The sequence below is a fragment of the Arachis stenosperma genome, chromosome 2 (assembly GCF_014773155.1).
Source record: "Arachis stenosperma cultivar V10309 chromosome 2, arast.V10309.gnm1.PFL2, whole genome shotgun sequence".
Lineage (NCBI taxonomy): Eukaryota > Viridiplantae > Streptophyta > Magnoliopsida > Fabales > Fabaceae > Arachis > Arachis stenosperma.
In genome coordinates, this window is record NC_080378.1 from 69524805 (window position 1) to 69533857 (window position 9053).

At 41.8% G+C, this 9053-nt stretch overlaps 1 non-coding gene across 1 annotated transcript; it reads right to left on the reverse strand.

The window, feature by feature from the left end:
* Positions 1-521: 521 nt before the first annotated feature.
* LOC130964610 (small nucleolar RNA R71) lies at positions 522-629 on the reverse strand. The gene has a single exon (XR_009080698.1). It is a non-coding gene; the product is annotated as a small nucleolar RNA R71 (small nucleolar RNA).
* Between the last annotated feature and the right edge of the window lie 8424 nt (positions 630-9053).

The following is a 9053-nucleotide window of genomic DNA, read 5'->3' on the forward strand; positions in this document are numbered from 1 at the left end:
GCATTCTTGTTGAGGCTGACCCTGAACCTGAAAGGACCTTGAAGCGAAAGCTAAGAGAAGCTAAAGCACAATTCTCTGTAGAGGACCTAACAGAAATCTTTAAAGAAGAAGAACCCATGGCAGCCGAAAACAACAACAATGCCAACAATGCAAGGAAGGTGCTGGGTGACTTTACTGCACCTACTCCCGACTTCTATGGGAGAAGCATCTCTATCCCTGCCATTAGAGCAAACAACTTTGAGCTTAAGCCTCAATTAGTTTCTCTAATGCAACAGAATTGCAAGTTCCATGGACTTCCATTGGAAGATCCTCATCAGTTTTTAGCTGAATTCTTGCAAATCTGTGACACTGTCAAGACTAATGGGGTTGACCCTGAGGTCTACAGACTTATGCTATCCCCTTTTGCTGTAAGAGACAGAGCTAGGATATGGTTGGACTCACAACCTAAAGAAAGCCTGAACTCTTGGGAAAAGCTAGTCAATGCCTTCTTGGCAAAGTTATTTCCACCTCAAAAATTGAGTAAGCTTAGAGTGGAAGTCCAAACCTTCAGACAGAAGGATGGAGAATCCCTCTATGAAGCTTGGGAAAGATACAAACAATTGATCAGAAAGTGTCCCTCTGACATGCTTTCTGAATGGAGCATCATAGGTATTTTCTATGATGGTCTGTCCGAACTGTCCAAGATGTCTTTGGATAGCTCTGCTGGAGGATTTCTTCATCTGAAGAAGACGCCTGCAGAAGCTCAAGAGCTCATTAAAATGGTTGCAAATAACCAATTCATGTACACTTCTGAAAGGAATCCTGTGAACAATGGGACTAATCAGAAGAAAGGAATTCTTGAGATTGATACTCTGAATGCCATATTGGCTCAGAACAAGATGTTGACTCAGCAAGTCAATTTGATTTCTCAAAGTCTGTCTGGAATGCAAAATGCACCAAGCAGTACTAAGGATGCTTCATCTGAAGAAGAAGCTTATGATCCTGAGAACCCTTCAATGGAAGAGGTGAATTACATGGGAGAACCCTATGGAAACACCTATAATTCTTCATGGAAAAATCATCCAAATTTTTCATGGAAGGATCAACAGAGACTTCAACAAGGTTTCAACAACAATAATGGTGGAAGAAACAGGTTTAGCAATGGCAAGCCTTTTCCATCATCTTCTCAGCAACAGACAGAGAATTCTAAGCAGAGCCACTCTGACTTAGTGGTGCACGAAATTGCAATCACACTTTTGCAACCTCGCACAACTAACCAGCAAGTGCACTGGGTCGTCCAAGTAATACCTTACGTGAGTAAGGGTCGATCCCACGGAGATTGTCGGCTTGAAGCAAGCTATGGTTATCTTGTAAATCTTAGTCAGGATATCAGAAATTATCAGGATTGATTGTGAAAAGCAAAAGAACATGAAATAAGTACTTGTTATGCAGTAATGGAGAATAGGTTGAGGTTTTGGAGATGCTCCATCTTCTGAATCTCTGCTTTCCTACTGTCTCCTTCATCAAACACGCAAGGCTCCCTCCATGGCAAGCTGTATGTAGGGTTTCACCGTTGTCAGTGGCTACCTCCCATCCTCTCAGTGGAAATGTTCAACGCACCCTGTCACGGCATGGCTATCCATCTGTCGGTTCTCGGTCAGGCCGGAATAGAATCCATTGATTCTTTTGCGTCTGTCACTAACGCCCCGCCTGCTAGGAGTTTGAAGCACGTCACAGTCATTCAATCATTGAATCCTACTCAGAATACCACAGACAAGGTTTAGACCTTCCGGATTCTCTTGAATGCCGCCATCAGTTCTAGCTTATACCACGAAGATTCCGGTTAAAGAATCCAAGAGATATCTACTTAATCTAAGGTAGAATGGAGGTGGTTGTCAGGCACACGTTCATAGTTGAGAATGATGATGAGTGTCACGGATCATCACATTCATCCGGTTTCAGAACAAGTAATATCTTAGAATGGAAGCAAGCATGATTGAATGAGAAACAGTAGTAATTGCATTAATCCATCAAGACACAGCAGAGCTCCTCGCCCCCAACCATGGGGTTTAGAGACTCATGCCGTGGAAAGTACACAAAGAAACGTGTAAAGTGTCATGAGGTACAGATACAATGTCAAAAGATCCTATTAATAGTAAACTAGTAACCTAGGGTGTACAGAAATGAGTAAATGACGTAAAAATCCACTTCTGGGTCCACTTAGTGTGTGCTTGGGCTGAGCAATGAAGCATTTTCGTGTAGAGACCTTTTCTGGAGTTAAACGCCAGCTTTCATGCCAGTTTGGGCGTTTAACTCCAAGTTTTATGCCAGTTCCAGCGTTAAACGCTGGAAATTCTGAGGCTGATTTGCCACGCCGGTTTGGGCCATCAAATCTTGGGCAAAGTATGGACTATCATATATTGCTGGAAAGCCCAGGATGTCTACTTTCTAACTCCGTTGAGAGCGCGCCAATTGGGCTTCTGTAGCTCCAGAAGTTCCACTTCGAGTGCAGGGAGGTCAGAATCTAACAGCATCTGCAGTCCTTTTCAGTCTCTGAATCAGATTTTTGCTCAGGACCCTCAATTTCAGCCAGAAAATACCTGAAATCACAGGAAAACACACAAACTCATAGTAAAGTCCAGAAAAGTGAATTTTAACTAAAAACTAATAAAAATATACTAAAAACTAACTAAATCATACTAAAAATATACTAAAAACAATGCCAAAAAGCGTATAAATTATCCGCTCATCACAACACCAAACTTAAATTGTTGCTTGTCCTCAAGCAACTGAAAATCAAATAAGATAAAAAGAAGAGAATATACTATAGACTCCAAATTATCAATGAAACTTAGCTCCAAATTAGATGAGCGGGACTAGTAGCTTTTTGCCTCCGAACAGTTTTGGCATCTCACTTTATCCTTTGAAGTTCAGAATGATTGGCTTCTTTAGGAACTTAGAATCCAGATAGTGTTATTGATTCTCCTAGTTAAGTATGATGATTCTTGAACACAGCTACTTATTGAGTCTTGGCCGTGGCCCAAAGCACTCTGTCTTCCAGTATTACCACCGGATACATACATGCCACAGACACATAATTGGGTGAACCTTTTCAGATTGTGACTTAGCTTTGCTAGAGTCCCCAATTAGAAGTGTCCAGGGTTCTTAAGCACACTCTTTTTGCCTTGGATCATAATTTTATTTTTCTTTCTTTTTCTCTTTTTTTTTCCTTTTTTCCTTTTTTTCGAATTTTTTTTTTTGTATTCACTGCTTTTTCTTGCTTCAAGAATCATTTTTATGATTTTTCAGATCCTCAATAACATGTCTCTTTTTTCATCATTCTTTCAAGAGCCAACAATTTTAACATTCATGAATAACAAATTCAAAAGACATATGCACTGTTCAAGCATACATTCAGAAAACAGAAAGTATTGTCACCACATCAAACCAATTAAGCTAGTTTCAAGGATAAATTTTGAAATCCTGTACTTCTTGTTCTTTTGTGATTAAAGCATTTTTCAATTAAGAGAGGTGGTGGATTCATAGGACATTCATAGCTTTAAGGCATAAACTTTAAATTTTATTAATTATGAATTAAGAACAAGACTCAGAAAATAAATATAAGATGAAACTAAAAATAGAAAACAAAAATTTAAATAGGCTCCTAATGATAGAGGTTTTCACAGAGTTAGGACTCAACAACCTTGATTTTGAGAAGTGGATGCTCCCTCAGCTTGAGAGGAGAGCTTTTGGCGTTTCAACTCTTGGAGTTCACGCCCCTGCTTCACTTGTTCCTTCAGCAATTTGCATAGCATGCAGTTCTGATTCTGCTGTTCTTCCTTAAGTTGCTCCATAGTCTCTTGCAACTTGTTGATAGATGCTTCTAGGCTGGCCCAGTAGCCAATTTCAGGGAATTCAGGGAGGAACTCCTGCGCCCTCCTTTTGATAGAGTTGTCTTGCATTTGTCCCTCCATTGACTTCTTGGTAATTGGATGTTCAATGGGTATGAATTCATCTACTCCCATCTTCACCCCAGCCTCTTTACAGAGCAAGGAGATCAAGCTTGGGTAAGCTAGTTTGGCTTCAGTGGAATTCTTATTTGCAATTGTGTAGATCTCACAAACAATCACATGATGAACATCCACTTCTTTTCCAAGCATAATGCAATGAATCATCACTGCTCTCTTGATAGTGACCTCAGAACGGTTGCTAGTGGGCAATATGAAACGCCCAATAAAGTCTAGCCAACCTCTTGCAATTGGTTTGAGGTCTCCCCTCTTAAGTTGGTTTGGGACACCCTTTGAATTGGTTATCCACTTAGTTCCAGGGAGGCATATGTCCTCTAGAACTTGATCCAACCTTTATCTGCTCTCACCATTCTCCTATTAAAGGAGTCAGGATCATCTTGCAGTTGAGGCAATTTGAAGATTTCTCTTTTTGTCCAGATGGAAGTACATAACTTTCCCTGACCATGGTTCTGTAGGTATGGTAAGCAGTTCCAGTCATTCTGCTTATCTGTTAGCCACAGATTTGAGTAGAATTCCTGAACCATGTTCCTTCCAACCTTTATCTCAGGATTGGTTAGAACTTCCCATCCTGTTTCGAATTTGCTCTTGGATCCCCGGATATTCATCTTCTTTCAGATCAAATTTTACTTCCGGGATCACTGACCTCAGACCCATTATTTTGTGATAATGGTCTTCATGTTCTTTGGTTAAGAACTTCTCTTGATTCCAAAGATTCTTTGGATTATTCTCTTTCTTTCCTCTTAAATTGGTTTGTTTTCCCTTAGGAGCCATGATATTGATGAATCTTGGCTTTAGTGATCACGGAGAAGCACACCAAACTTAGAGGTTTGCTTGTCCTCAAGCAAAAGAAAGGAAGGAGAAGAGAGAGGAGAGAGCAAATTCGAATGGTGTGGGGGAATGAGGGGTCCAAACGTATATTTATAATGTGGGGAGGAGAGATTTCGAAAAAAAGAAAAAATTGAAAGAAGATTGGAGAAGATATGGAAAGAATTTGAGAGAAGGGTGAGTTTTTGAACAAGATTTGGGATTGATTTGAGAGATTTGAAGAATGATTTTAGATTTTTGAAAATTTGAGATTGAATGATGAAGGGTTGAGATGTATTTTTGTAGAAAAGTATGGGTAAGAAAAGGAAAGTTTGAAAAAATTTGATTTGAAAACAAAATTGTGGTCCCCCCACCTTTCTGGCGTTAAACGCCCAGAATGGCACCCATTCTGGCGTTTAACGCCCATTTGTTGCCCCTTTTGGGCATTTAACGCCCAGCCAGGTGCCTGGCTGGCGTTAAACGCCAGAATTCCTTCATCACTGGGCGTTTTTCTAAACGCCCAAGATGCTGCACACCTGGCGTTAAACGCCCAGAATGGTGCCCATTCTGGCGTTTAACGCCCAAAATGGCACCATTTCTGGCGTTAAACGCCCAGAATGGTACCCATTCTGGCGTTTAACGCCCAAAATGCCCTTTACTGGCGTTTTTTCGCCAGCAAGCTCTTTTTCTCTGCTTTTTGAGCTGAATCCTTCTATAACTCTGTGAATTCCTTCATTTTTGATACTTGCCTCTGTAAAAACAAATCATATAACCTCCTAATGACTGGGTTGCCTCCCAGCAAGCACTTCTTTACTGTCTTTAGCTGGACCTCTATTGAGACTCACTCAAGTCTCAGTTTTGAGCATTCCTGCTCAAAATTGCTTTCAAGATAATGCTAGATTCTCTGTCCATTAACAATGAACTTTTTGTCAGAATCACTAGCAACATATCCATATGGTGACACTCCTGTGATCACATACGGACCCCTCCACCGGGATTTGAGTTTTCCTGGAAACAATTTGAGCCTAGAGTTGAAGAGCAGAACCTTTTGTCCTGGCTCAAAGACTCTGGTTGACAACTTCTTGTCATGCCACTTCTTTGCCTTTTCCTTATAAATTTTTGCATTTTCAAAGGCATTGAGTCTGAACTCCTCTAGCTCATTTAGCTGGAGCAATCTTTTTTCACCAGCTAGCTGAGCATCCATGTTTAGGAACCTGGTTGCCCAGTAGGCTTTATGTTCCAGTTCCACGGGCAGGTGACATGCCTTCCCATACACCAGTTGGTATGGAGAGGTTCCTATGGGAGTCTTGAATGCTGTTCTGTATGCCCACAGAGCATCATCCAAGCTCTTTGTCCAATCCTTTCTTCGGGCTATCACAGTCTGTTCTAGGATTCTTTTTAGCTCTCTGTTAGAGACTTCAGCTTGCCCATTCGTCTGTGGATGATACGGAGTTGCCACTTTATGGCTAATTCCATATCTAACCATAGTAGAGTATAGCTGTCTATTGCAGAAATGAGTGCCCCCATCACTGATTAGTACTCTGGGAACACCAAACCTGCTGAAGATGTGTTTCTGGAGGAATTTCAGCACGGTCTTGGTATCATTAGTGGGTGTAGCAATTGCTTCTACCTACTTAGATACATAGTCCACTGCCACCAGAATGTAAGTGTTTGAGTATGATGGTGGGAATGGCCCTATGAAGTCAATTACCCAGACATCAAACAATTCTATCTCTAATATCCCTTGTTGAGGCATGGCATATCCGTGAGGTAAGTTACCAGCTCTTTGGCAACTGTCACAGTTACGCACAAACTCTCGGGAATCTTTATAGAGAGTAGGCCAGTAGAAGCCATATTGGAGGACTTTAGTGGCTGTTCGCTCACTTCCAAAGTGTCCTCCATACTGCGATCCATGGCAATGCCATAGGATCCTTTGTGCTTCTTCTCTGGGTACACATCTGCGGATCATTCCGTCTGCACATCTCTTAAAGAGATATGGCTCATCCCACAGGTAGTACTTGGCATCAGAGATTAATTTCTTTCTTTGCAATCTGCTGTACTCCTGGGGTATGAACCTCACAGCTTTATAGTTTGCAATATCTGCAAACCATGGAGCTTCCTGAATGGCAAAGAGTTGCTCATCTGGGAAAGTCTCAGAGATCTCAGTAGAAGGGAGGGACGCCCCAGCTACTGGTTCTATCCGGGACAGATGATCAGCTACCTGGTTTTCTGTCCCTTTTCTGTCTCTTATTTCTAGATCAAACTCCTGCAGAAGCAACACCCATCTTATAAGCCTGGGTTTTGAATCCTGCTTTGTGAGTAAGTATTTAAGAGCAGCATGGTCAGTGTACACAATCACTTTGGATCCCACTAGATAAGATCTAAACTTGTCAATGGCATAAACCACTGCAAGTAATTCTTTTTCTGTGGTTGTGTAATTCTTCTGTGCATCATTTAGAACACGGCTAGCATAATAAATGACATGTAGAAGTTTGTTATGCCTCTGTCCCAACACTGCACCAATGGCATGGTCACTGGCATCACACATTAATTCAAATGGCAATGTCCAATCTGGTGCAGAGATGACTGGTGCTGTGACCAGCTTAGCTTTCAGGGTCTCAAACGCCTGCTGACACTGTGTGTCAAACACAAATGGCGTGTCAGCAGCTAGCAGGTTGCTCAAAGGTTTTGCAATTTTCGAAAAATCCTTGATAAACCTTCTATAGAATCCTGCATGCCCCAGAAAGCTTCTGATTGCTTTAACATTGGCAGGTGGTGGTAATTTTTCAATTACCTCTACCTTTGCCTTATCCACTTCTATTCCTCTGCTTGAAATTTTGTGTCCAAGGACAATTCCTTCAGTCACCATAAAGTGACATTTCTCCCAGTTTAAAACCAGGTTAGTCTCTTGGCACCTTTTCAGGACAAGTGAGAGGTGGTTAAGACAGGAGCTGAATGAGTCTCCATATACTGAGAAGTCATCCATGAAGACTTCCAGAAATTTATCTACCATATCTGAGAAGATAGAGAGCATGCACCTCTGAAAGGTTGCAGGTGCATTGCACAGACCAAAAGGCATCCTTCTGTAGGCAAACACGCCAGAAGGGCAAGTAAATGCTGTTTTCTCTTGGTCCTGAGGATCTACTGCAATTTGGTTGTAACCTGAATAGCCATCCAAAAAGCAGTAATAATCATGACCAGCTAGTCTTTCTAGCATTTGGTCTATGAATGGTAAAGGAAAATGATCCTTTCTGGTGGCTGTATTGAGCCTTCTGTAGTCAATACACATACGCCACCCTGTGACTGTTCTTGTAGGAACCAGTTCATTTTTTTCATTATGAACCACTGTCATGCCTCCCTTTTTGGGGACAACATGGACAGGGCTCACCTAGGGGCTATCAGAAATAGGATAAATAATCCCAGCCTCTAGTAATTTAGTGACCTCTTTCTGCACCACCTCCTTCATGGCTGGATTTAGCCTCCTTTGTGGTTGAACCACTGGTTTGGCATTATCCTCCAACAGGATCTTGTGCATGCATCTAGCTGGGCTAATGCCCTTAAGGTCACTTATGGACCACCCAAGAGCTGTCTTGTGTGTCCTTAGCACTTGAATCAGTGCTTCCTCTTCCTGTGGATTTAAAGCAGAGCTTATAATCACTGGAAAAGTTTCACCCTCTCCCAGAAATGCATACTTCAAGGATGGTGGTAGTGGTTTGAGATCAGGTTTGGGAGGTTTATCCTCCTCCTGAGGAATTTTCGAAAATTCCTTTGTTTCCTGTGGTTCTTCTTGATCAGGTTGAACATCCTTGAAGATGTCTTCAAGCTCTGATTCTAGGCTTTCAGTCATATTGATCTCTTCTACCAGGGAATCAATAATGTCAGCGCCCATGCAGTCATTTGGTGTGTCTGGATGCTGCATAGCTTTTACAGCATTCAACTTGAACTCATCCTCATTGACTCTCAGGGTTACTTCCCCTTTTTGTACATCAATGAGAGTTCGTCCAGTTGCTAGGAAAGGTCTTCCTAGAATGAGAGTTGCACTTTTGTGCTCCTCCATTTCCAACACCACAAAGTCAGTTGGAAAGGCAAATGGCCCAACCTTGACAATCATATCCTCTATTATGCCTGACGGATGTTTAATGGAGCCATCAGCAAGTTGGAGGCATATCCGGGTTGGTTTGACTTCTCCAGCCAACCCAAGCTTTCTGATAGTGGATGCAGGTATTAGATTGATGCTTGCTC